Source organism: Bicyclus anynana, chromosome 16, assembly GCF_947172395.1.
Source record: "Bicyclus anynana chromosome 16, ilBicAnyn1.1, whole genome shotgun sequence".
Taxonomy (NCBI): domain Eukaryota; kingdom Metazoa; phylum Arthropoda; class Insecta; order Lepidoptera; family Nymphalidae; genus Bicyclus; species Bicyclus anynana.
The window spans coordinates 4,278,836-4,291,043 of NC_069098.1; the positions used below are offsets into that span (position 1 = coordinate 4,278,836).

The 12,208-nt window shown below is 36.3% G+C and overlaps 1 protein-coding gene across 1 annotated transcript in view; it reads right to left on the reverse strand.

Annotated features, from left to right (window-relative positions):
• The window catches only part of LOC112046688 (tubulin-specific chaperone cofactor E-like protein), a 51,320-nt gene extending 39,436 nt beyond the window's left edge, over positions 1 to 11,884 (reverse strand). The window contains exon 1 of the mRNA XM_052885998.1: positions 11,470 to 11,884. The gene's annotated coding sequence lies outside the window, so the exon portion shown is untranslated. The remainder of the gene's footprint in view (positions 1 to 11,469) is intronic.
• Between the last annotated feature and the right edge of the window lie 324 nt (positions 11,885 to 12,208).

Here is a 12,208-nt window from a genome sequence, read left to right on the forward strand (position 1 = left end):
GATGCACGGTACTTCCCCACACGCACGATTTCACACCCGCGCAACTTTCTCCCTGTTGCCCCCGCGAACCAACTTGCCAGACTGTAGTGAGTCGGATTTTGTGTTACAAAGGCTGTCGTGCTACCTAAGTATGACGAAATATTGAAACTGCTTGATGTACAAAGATGGAATTTGGCAGAGGTACTTAGTTTATAGTTAGTAGACTTCCGCTAAAAACGGAGGTCGCTAGGAGGTCTTAGGGCGGACGAAGTAGCGGTCGTCCATTTTCATTGTGATTTTAGTTGTCCTTCGTCTAAGCATTTGCTAATAATTTAACCAATGGGTAGTATTTTTATTATTATTGATGAAAACAAACGCTAACAATCTTCTACAAAATGATCTCAAAGCGTCCTTGCACATTCAATTAACAATTTTACAGCATCCTGCTGAAAGTTAATCTAGTGTTTGTATGCTGACCTTACTACGTTACACGTAACCAAGGATTCATTAAAACTTTAATGATTTACTCCACGATAACTAACTACACGTTGCAAACGACTTCATAAATAAACAAGCTATTTTAATGATGTAACGTAAGCCAAGGTGATTTATTACTAACTTTAATGTAACCTACATTTTTGCACCGCAGATTCTTCAACGTAACTCCAATATATTCGTAAGTAATATTTGTAAAAGAACAGACAAATTTACCTATAATCTATACTAATATTCATCATCATCATTATCAACCCATATTCGGTTAGACTAATAGTCCACCACGCTGGCCCAATGCGGATTGGCAGACTTCACACACGCAGAGAATTCGAGAAAATTCTCTGGTATGCAGGTTTCCTCACGATGTTTTCCTTCACCGTTTGATTCACGTGATATTTAATTTCTTAAAATGCACACAACTGTAAAGTTTGAGGTGCATGCCCCGGGCCGGATTCGAACCCACGTCCTACGGAATCGGTGACAGAGGTCCTATCCACTGGACTATCACGGTTTAACTCTTTATACTAATACTAGCGGACGCCCGCGACTTCGTCTGCGTAAAATTCGATGTCAATTTTACTACTACCCCCTAACCTAACCTAACCTACCCTACCCCTACCATACCCCTACCCTATCACTACCCCAACCCTACCACTGCCCCAACCCTACCCCTACCCTACCCCTACCTTACCTATACCCTACCCCAATCCTACCCGTACCCTCCCCGTACCCTATCCCTTTCCTACCCCTATCCCACCCGTACCCCTATCTCACGCCTATCCTACCCCTACCCTGCCACTTCCCTATCCTACCCGTACCTCTACCCTACCACTACCCTACCTCTACCCCGACCCTACCACTACCCTAAACCCGGCCCTAAACCTACCCTACCCCTACACTACCCCTACGCTTCCCTACCCGTACCCTAACCTACCCTGTAACTTCTCTATCTTACTCCTACCCTTAGCAAAATCGGTCCAGTCCTTCGAGAGTGGTGGTATGACCAAGAGAAATAGAGACTTCTATGCTAATAATATAAAGAGGTAAAGTTCGTGTGGTTGTAGGAGGTAATCTCTGGATCTACTGGACCGATTTGGAAAATTGTTTTACCAATAGAAAGCTACGTTATTTGCGAGTGTCCAAGGCTATGTTTGATCCCAATATTCACACGGGAACGGGAACTACGTAAATGAAAGCGCCGGGCGTCATATAGTAAAATTTCTGCGTCTTTTAGAAATTTTGTATTATCTCCGAAACTATTTAAGTAATTAACATACTGTAAAGGGCAAATCTTATCTCCATAATACCCTTGTGATTATTAAATAATTTATTTTAATAAGGATTAAAGTTTAGTTGTATAAATAACTAGCGGACGCCCGCGACTTCGTCTGCGTAAAATTCGATGTCAATTTTACTACTACCCCCTAACCTAACCTAACCTACCCTACCCCTACCATACCCCTACCCTATCACTACCCCAACCCTACCACTGCCCCAACCCTACCCCTACCCTACCCCTACCTTACCTATACCCTACCCCAATCCTACCCGTACCCTCCCCGTACCCTATCCCTTTCCTACCCCTATCCCACCCGTACCCCTATCTCACGCCTATCCTACCCCTACCCTGCCACTTCCCTATCCTACCCGTACCTCTACCCTACCACTACCCTACCTCTACCCCGACCCTACCACTACCCTAAACCCGGCCCTAAACCTACCCTACCCCTACACTACCCCTACGCTTCCCTACCCGTACCCTAACCTACCCTGTAACTTCTCTATCTTACTCCTACCCTTAGCAAAATCGGTCCAGTCCTTCGAGAGTGGTGGTATGACCAAGAGAAATAGAGACTTCTATGCTAATAATATAAAGAGGTAAAGTTCGTGTGGTTGTAGGAGGTAATCTCTGGATCTACTGGACCGATTTGGAAAATTGTTTTACCAATAGAAAGCTACGTTATTTGCGAGTGTCCAAGGCTATGTTTGATCCCAATATTCACACGGGAACGGGAACTACGTAAATGAAAGCGCCGGGCGTCATATAGTAAAATTTCTGCGTCTTTTAGAAATTTTGTATTATCTCCGAAACTATTTAAGTAATTAACATACTGTAAAGGGCAAATCTTATCTCCATAATACCCTTGTGATTATTAAATAATTTATTTTAATAAGGATTAAAGTTTAGTTGTATAAATAATGACGTTAACCTAAGTATATAAAATTAATAATTTTTAAAACACAAAAGGCCTTTTTTCTTCTATATATCAGCTAATATATAGAAGATAGATATATGGTGTCGCGGACTTTTTTGTAGAACTTTTAAAGATACATAAAGTCTCCATATATTAATTTCAATTTTACACAATAGTTAAGGCAGCGCATGCGAATAAGTCTGTATAAGAGGATTTTCAGTCCGACCTGTATGACAAAAACTGTGATAACTCGGCTAATATATATGATACCAATATAAAATATAACCTATAGCACTCCCCGATAATGTAGCATTCTACTGGTGAAAGAATTTTTAAAATCGGACCAGTAGTTCCGAAGATTACCCCATTTAAAAAATGTGACAAACTTACAAACTTTACCTCTTTATAATATTAGTATAGATAGTATAGACTACGTATGTATATCTTTTACAAAATTAAGTTAACACAAAATACTATAATTACACTTACTAAGTTTTAATTAATTTATATACACAACAATCGAAATAATACCATAAAACGAAATAATAACTAATTACACGAAATACGTATGACGAAAGTCGAAAGTCGAAACGAAACGAATAAAATAAAATTACAAATTATTTATTTGAATTTAAAGTTTAAACCTGATTACCTGAACCTGGTCCTGAACCTAAACAAAGAAAGTACGACGTATCTAAACTATAAATTAAAACTTAAAGTATGTCTCTTACGTAAATAGACAGAGTCAGACAAACAGTACCTAGCTAACTTTAACTACCTACCTAGTTACCTACGTGGTACGTGCCTGGAAGTAGAACATAAATCATAATCATTAACTATTAACATCGACTTGCCAAAATTTAAGTAAATTTTTCACCACCAACACCAAAGTATGAACAATCAATTTCGATCATCATATAGTCGGCATAAATCTCCCTAGCGCCGTACAAAAATATGGTGTTTTTGCTCAACGCCATCTATTGGTAAATGGATAAAACGCCTACATAGAGTTTATTAACCAAAAATGCTGATCCCTATAAAATACGTAGAAACCTATAGAGGAAGGTTCAACTTAATTTGGCGGTTGGCGCTTAAACATAAGCGGCATTCCGCCTTTTAGAAATTTTGTATTTTCTCCGAAACTATTTAACTAATTAACATACTATAAAGGGCAAATCTTATCTCCATAACATCCTTGTGATTATTAAATAATTTATTTTGATAAGGATTTAAGTTAAGTAGCATAAATAATGACGCAAACCTAAGTATATAAAATTAATAATTTTTAAAACACAAAAGGTACTATATCTGCTAATGTATAAAAGATAGGTATATGGTGTCGCGAACTTTTTTGTAGAACTTTTAAAGATACATAAAACCTCCATACATTAATTTCAATTTTACACAATGGTTAAGGCAGCGCATGCGAATAAGTCTGCCTAAGAGGATTTTCGGTCCGACCTGTATGACAAAAACTGTGATAACTCGGCTAATATATATGATACCAATATAAAATATAGCCTATAGCACTCCCCGATAATGTAGCATTCTACTGGTGAAAGAATTATTAAAATCGGACCAGTAGTTCCGAAGATTACCCCATTTAAAAAATGTGACAAACTTACAAACTTACAAACTTTACCTCTTTATAATATTAGTATAGATTATAAAGAGGTAAAGTTTGTGGTGTAGTACGAGTAGGGGTAATCCCTGGATCTACTGTCAATTTGAATCGGTTTAGGGGTTTAGCTTTAGAATGCGTAGAAACTTATTATCGCCTTTTTTCAAAATCTATACTAATATTATAAAGATATAAAGTTTGTGGTGCTGAAAGGTACGGTTATCTCTGGATCTACTGAACGGATTTCAAAAATTCTTTCACCATTAGAAAGCCACGTTATTTGTTAGTGTCAAAGGCTATTTTGTCTCCGTATTCTTACGAGAATAGGAACTACGCGGATGAAACCGAGGGGCGTTGGCTAGTTGGATATACAGGGTGCTCGGGAGTATTTGCCAGAACTTCAAGGTGTTGACGAGTCCACTTAGAGGAGCTGGATTGCATAATTAATATTTTTTCAACTAAAAAATAAAATCTTTTTTAGTTTCCACACAAATAATCCCGACTATCCATATAACACACGCCTTTATCCTTGCATTATAAAATACGTCAACATTGGCTACGTCTTAATTATTTTATTTTATTTATTTTTTATTTTATACACATATATATATATATAAACATTACAGGCTTAACCTAATGTGTTTATATAAACTATCTATAATTCCTGAATTACTTGTTATAAGGACGCGTATATGAGACACATTTTAAGATCTATTAACAAAAAAAAAATATTATATACACCGAAAATATTCATTTTAGCACACATGTTTCTTGAACATTTTGAATTAATTGTTGTTAAAGAATATAACTCTACGTTATGGAAAATACTCCCGAGCACCCTGTATATTAGAAGTACCCCTTAGCTACTTGAGTATAGATTTTTGAGATGTCAGAATGTTTAAAAGCCCCACAAAGTTCAGACACTTTGAGACCCTTTCAGCTCAGCGGGGGTCGCTGAACCGCGACGGTGCCTCGTCTGTCTGGAGTCTGCTCTTTGTTCTAAGCTTAACAAGACGCGACCAATGATTTACGAGAACCTATATTAGATCTTCCTAACACACCCACGCTGTCTGCGTTGTATCGCATAACATCACTTGAAATTTACAATCGAAATTAATTTGACGACCCCTTTGACGCAGTTGGCAGTGCTGTGGATCTCAACAGGGGTCCTGGGTTCGATTCCCAGCGGCATGCCATTTGTTAATGATAATCATTAACAAAACATGTTCTGCTCACTTTTGAGCACGAGTCTCCTCCCAGAATGACGTCACCTCACCACGCTGGCCAAATGCGGATTGGCAGACTTCACATACGATAATCAAGAGAATTCTCAGGTTTCCTCAAGTTTGGTTTGGTTTTGGCATGGCTAGTTATCACCCCACGGGCAAAGTCGTACCGCCAAGCGATCTAGCGTTCCGGTACGATGCCGCGTTGTAACCGTTAGAGGAGTTGTTAGAATAAAACTGTCCTCTTTCAAGAAAACCTGCTTCCATATTAGGCTACATAGTCACTTAACATTAGGTTGAAATCGCAGTCAAGAAGCCTTTAGTCAAGTTGTCATAGCCACCTCTCATACTTTTAGTTCAAGGTCGCCATTGACGGTCAATTATTCTGCCGTTTCTGAAAAGCAAACGGCAGTACCCACGCGGCATACTATACAAGTCATGTACGCAGTGACCAACACACGATCAATTATAATCGTGGGTGCTACAGAAACGTGAGAATAATTGACCGTTTGTGGCTAGCGTCATAGGTACTCGAACTTGTTTTGGAGATACTTTGCCAATATTGCAATTATTGCACTGAGTGCATTAACTGCACTGCACTTTGAGTACCTATCACTTTCACTTAGTTAATCCCATTAATGTACGTAATTTTATTTTGCGGCAACTGTAAAGGTAACTACAAGTTGATGCAGATTGAAAAGTCTAGACTGTAGACAGGGTTCGAGCTAGCTCAACGGTCAGCGCTGATGCATTGTCTCATGTCTGCTACGGTAGCAACGGTAATTTTCTTTAAAGTTAAGTAAACTTTAAGCAGTAGTGATTAGGTCCACTTTACCTTAAAAAAAATGATTTAAATCTTAATTAATGATTATAAATAAGGTCGCTACGTCTTATTACGGATGTATCGCCTTTTTTTTATTTATATTAATGGATTATGATTTAAACCTCAATTTTCTTCAAAGTAAAGTGGACCTAATCACTATTAATTAACTTAGAAGAAAATTAAGGTTTAAATATCAATCCATGCTTATAAATATTGGGGTTTATTTATTAGATTCGATTGTGAAAGTGCATTGTGCAACCAAAATGAGTGTCTGAAATATTTACCAAAATGTGTTAAGCAAGTAAGCCATTGTCCGCATTTTTAACCGACTTCCAAAAAGGAGGAGGTTCTACGTTCGGCTGTATGTATGTTTTTTTTTTCAATTCAATTAGGTCAACTCGACTTTCGTATAAAATAATTATATTATATTATTATATTATAGAATTTCTTTGAATCCTCAATTATGATAACAACTTTTGAACAGCAGGCTTATTGATCTTTGACGTAAGCTAGTTGACACATTATACGAAATTAAGATTCTATGTAATAATGTCAGTCGGTGCTTACTGGTGGATATCACACAGTATGTAAATGACATTTTGTCAATTGATTAGTCGTCTATTTTAATAGGTTGATAATAAAGACCAAATAGTACCTATACTCTATCTTCTTTCAAAAGTTCCGAAATTCAGTGATCTCATTTTCAAAAATGTTATTGTTTTGTTGTTTATGCGTCCTTTTTTAAAGAACGTTGAACTATATGAAAAACACTGGTGACAAATCATAATATAGCACTCAAGTTCGACGCACGAAGTTAGGTGTGGGTGCGCAAATGCCTAAAGGTTTGATAAAAGTTTACTACAAGATGAGTTCCTTTAAGATAAAAGCGCTTGGAGACCATTGGATCAGCTTCCACCTTCACACAAAAAGTAAAACTATAAGAAATTGCAATGTTATCATCAATTGTAAATTATAATACTGTATGATTTTTTTTAAAAGAGCAACTGTTGAGTTTCTTGCCGGTTTCTTTTCAGCAGAACCTACCTGCCTTCCGAACCGGTGGTAGAATCTTTACAAATAGTCAACTGCCGTGTCAAAAGTGCTTGTAAACTGAGCCTAAGTACTTAAAATAAATGATTTTTGATTTGATTTGATTTGATTTGAAAATTACGTTTTAAATATTTATTATAAACTGTAATTTGTACATTAGTAAAAGGTAAGAATAAAGAATTAAAAAGACACAGCTTGCAAGAACTATTATGTAAACTAAAAATAAATATTTAATAAAAAATAATCCCATATTCGACTCACTGCTGAGCTCGAGTCTCCTCTCAGAATGAGAGGGATAAGGCCAATAGTCCACCACGCTGGCCCAATGCGGATTGGCAGACTTCACACACGCAGAGAATTAAGATAATTCTCTGGTATGCAGGTTTCCTCACGATGTTTTCCTTCACCGATTGAGACACGTGATATTTAATTTCTAAAAATGCACACAACTGAAAAGTTGGAGGTGCATGCCCCGGACCGGATTCGAACCCACACCCTCCGGAATCGGAGGCAGAGGTCATATCCACTGGGCTATCACGGCTCATAATAAAAAAACAGCTATAACCCAACTACGTATGTATAAATAGGGGTCTAAAGAGGACGAATTATGAAAATAATTCAGATAGAAATCAAGTGCGGTCTTTTTTTTCTTACATTAAAATAATCGCACGCTAATCGCACGTGCTCGATACTGGTTGGTACTCGTGACCGAATCCTTGTCCTTCGACGGCTGGTATTAAAAAAAAACTGTTTGCAAACAGTGTTGCGTCTTGCGTTAATATTGCGCAGTACGTAGTTAGAAGGCGAATAGGTCTATTGTTTATGGCGACACAGATTTATCGCTTCTGTGAGGTTTTATATTTGTCACGTTTTTATTTTGCGTTTTTAGTTTAAGACGTCTACATCCTTAATGCTTGTATTAATGCCAATGACCTTGAAGAACGGTCTCAATACATTCATCCTTAATCAAATTTTTATTTTTTTTTACGGTTTCTTTAATGCCTGGTAAATTATTTATTATTTAACTTATTGAAAAACTAAGCTTTAACTTTTTTTTTATTTCTGGCAGAGCATGCGCCTCTATAGCTCAACGGTTAAGCGGAGGGACTCAACACCGAGGGGTGGTGGTTCGAACCCCGCCCCGTTTGACTACTGTCCTACCCTCTCCTATAAATACAGTCTTTCCGAATAGTTGGAGGAGAATGGGATTATTGGTCATATTTACAAGATATGGCCAATATAAAATATTATTTAAAAAAAAGAAATTAACACTTTCCTATATAATTGTACCTTTCATGTTGGTCATCAGTTTGAAATGGTTTCTAGGAAACCCTTGAAACTGGCTTTAGATAATATTTTAACACGTTTATGTGTCATCAACTCGTGTATTTGACCACAATAACTATTATACCACGTATGTATTATATTGTATTACTTTATCTAAGTAGCTAGTAGGTATGTTTTTGTACCTATTCCGTCAACTGCGTTGGTCATGGAGTTAGAGATTATTCATAAAATGTAAGATACACTGTTTTGTTAGTAAACATCTATATATATAAAAATGAATTGCTGTTCGTTAGTCTCGCTAAAACTCGAGAACGGCTGAACAGATTTATCTTATCTTGGTCTTGAAATGTTTGTGGAGGTATAGGGAAGGTTTAAAAGGTGAGAAAAATTTGATTAATTGCCGGGAAAACCATAAAAACGACCCTTTTCTATTTCCCATACAAACGTTTAAGAGTCAAGGGGTAGGGTAGGGGTAAGGAAGAATTGCACATAAGTCAAAGCGAAGCTTGACCGGGTCCGCTAGTCTTCAATAAGTACTTACTACGTACCTATGAGTAATTACTTATGTGGATATCAGCACAAAGCATTTTAAGTAATATATCTAACACCTATAACTAACACTTTACTGTGTTAGTTATAGGTGTTAGATATATGTATACCTTTTTTTAAATTTTAATTATATTCTTTACAAGTAAGTCCTTGACTACAATCTCATGGTACGTAAGTGATGCTATCTAAGATGGAAGCATTGTTAGGAGCAGGATGAAAATCCACACCCCTTTCGGTTTCTACACGACATCGTACCGGAACGTTACATCTCTTGGCGGTACGTCTTTGCCGGTAAAGTGGTAACTAGCGACGGCGTAAGCCTCTCACCAGCCAGACCAATTAAGAAAACCTCAATCGGCTCAGCATCATCGCAATTTTTTTTAATTTTTATTATTTTATGTAAGATTTAAAAATACGTAATATTTTGTAGCGCAAGACTTAATTAGATAAAAAAATGATAATGTTTGTTATTATAAGAACTACTAGGTACTCCCGAAACGGCTAGACCGTTTTTTTTTTAATTTTGTGTGCGGGTAGGTTACTATATACTATATATACTAATATTATAAAGCTGAAGAGTTTGTTTGTTTGGCCCAATTTGAAAAATTATTTCAGTGTTAGATAGCCCATCTATCGAGGAAGGTTGTTGGCTATATATTATCCCCGTATTCCTACGGCTACGGGAACCACGCAGGTGAAACCGCGCGGCGTCATCTAGTAGAATAATAATAATTCAACAGAGCTACAGAGCGCGAGCGGTAGACGGGTAGAGCAAGGTGGAGTCCGCTCGAAATGCAAGCAAGGCCGGCTCTATTTCTGAACGAGAGTTATGAAATGCGCGGGAATTTTACGCTCTGCGTCTTGAGTTCTTGACTTAAATTAAAAATTACAAACGGCAAATTAGATTTGCGTTGCGATTAAATAACAATAATATGCTTCGAGCCGATACGAAAATAAGGGGATATCTTAGGTCCAACTCCCTGTATATTTCCATTGGAGAAATAATTCAATTTAGTCATTTCGGAGACTACTGAATTTTAACAAACAATCAAATCTTTCCTCCTTATAATATTAGTAGGTACATGAGATGTACGACATTGAAGATTCATTTCCCAGACATTATCGTTTTTGTCGATATTGTAATTTGTAAACCATAACCATCGACGTCCAGCATTTTTTTTTCATTATCGATAGGCAAAGGTCCAACACTGTACAGCCTACTCACAGAAGGCATTATTGTCTAAAATCGTAATAAATCGTATTCACGACCGAGAACCTAGTTTCGAGTCCTTGATTGAGGTTTTATTTATTGATAGATTTAACACGAAATGGGTATTTACCTACATAACATACCTACAAAAATCTACAGGTCGTTTTTTCCTTATTCTCGTATTTAGGGAAGTGAGTAGGTAACTGGGTCACGGCTGAAATCGATTTTGCAAATCGTTATCTAAGTTTATTTACCAGTGAGTGATGTCTAACGAGTTCTGGCTTTAATTATAATAACCTACTTACTTACCAGTAATTACACTAATGATTTGTTTCAATTCCAAATTCAAATTCGGTTATTTCAAGTAAGTACATACAGCAGGTTCTTATTGTACGTAGGTATTCTATATTTTTACAAACACTTTTGAAAAGTGAAGTTTGTTTGTTTTTAATGACTCTATTGTTGACTGTAAGACTAGTTCATTAATTGCTTTAACAATGACTAAAGTGTAAAATGTAGGTACTTACTGGTATGAATATCTTAAATGTTAGCATTTTGTAGACAGGTACCTATAGTAGGTACCAACTTTATTTCACAGGTACCCAGGTACGATGTTTGTTGAGGCGTGCAACAACAACATATTAGATTCTAATGAGATTTTCCGCTTTGGTATTATGAAAAGCAACAAATCTTATTAAAAACAAAAAATTATACTGATAGCCAGTAGGTGCGTATAAAATTAAAAAAAATTATATAAACTACGCACTAGAATAACGACAAGGACAATACTAAGCGCTTTGAGAAAATTAATTCGGTTCGTCCGAGGAGAAAACTGACCGATTGGCTTTGTAAACTCGTTGAACTGGAGTATTAAAAATTAATATTAAGTTTTTATCAGAGGTAGAATATTTTTTAATAACTGGCAAACCTAATTTAATAGTTAATACTTTATCAATATTATACCTAGACCTAGAACCTCATTTGTTTATATTTTTTAATAAAAAAAAATATTTTATGTGCACAATGGTACTTACTCAGTGTATCCCTTTCTAAACTGCAGTGGCTTTTCATTTAACAATAAATTATCCAGTTCCAATGCGTATGAATCAGAACACACTTAACACATTCACAAAGGTTTTATAATAAAAATAAAATAGCATTAGGTAATTTGTAGTTTAAGCATCAAACACAAAAGCACTGGTAAACAAAGAATTTTGTCGCACTTGTGCCATATACAGACATTTAGAATGTTCGAAACACGGAATCACATTTGCAAATAAAACTCATTGAACTATTTTGCGCGTTACTTATGTATCAGCTGTTTACATGTTTTTCAGATGCGGCTCAAAAGATTTCCATACGTTCTTCCAAACGCTCTGAAATATAATGACAAGAGAATGTTTACATCAATACATTGCACAGCACAGACGCAATACCAGTTTTCACTCACACATCCACAAAAGTGTGTTTAATACACAGCAGTGAAGGTGGTTGAGGAACGGTGGGAGGGGAGAGGTCAATGACGTTATCGAGTGAAAGAAAGAGATGCCAATTGAAATTATTGCTAGAAAGAAAGAGACAGTCCTGGCTATTTCAAATGGATTAAAAAAATTTATACTGGCGGCAAATTTAAAATGAATTTTCCAAAACAAACAGTTATATTGTTGCTGTTTTACAGTATTTCATTGTATGCACATAATACTTATTATACTTAAATAATTAAATTTTATTATACTTAGATAAATAGTTACCTTATCTCAACCCACATATCCA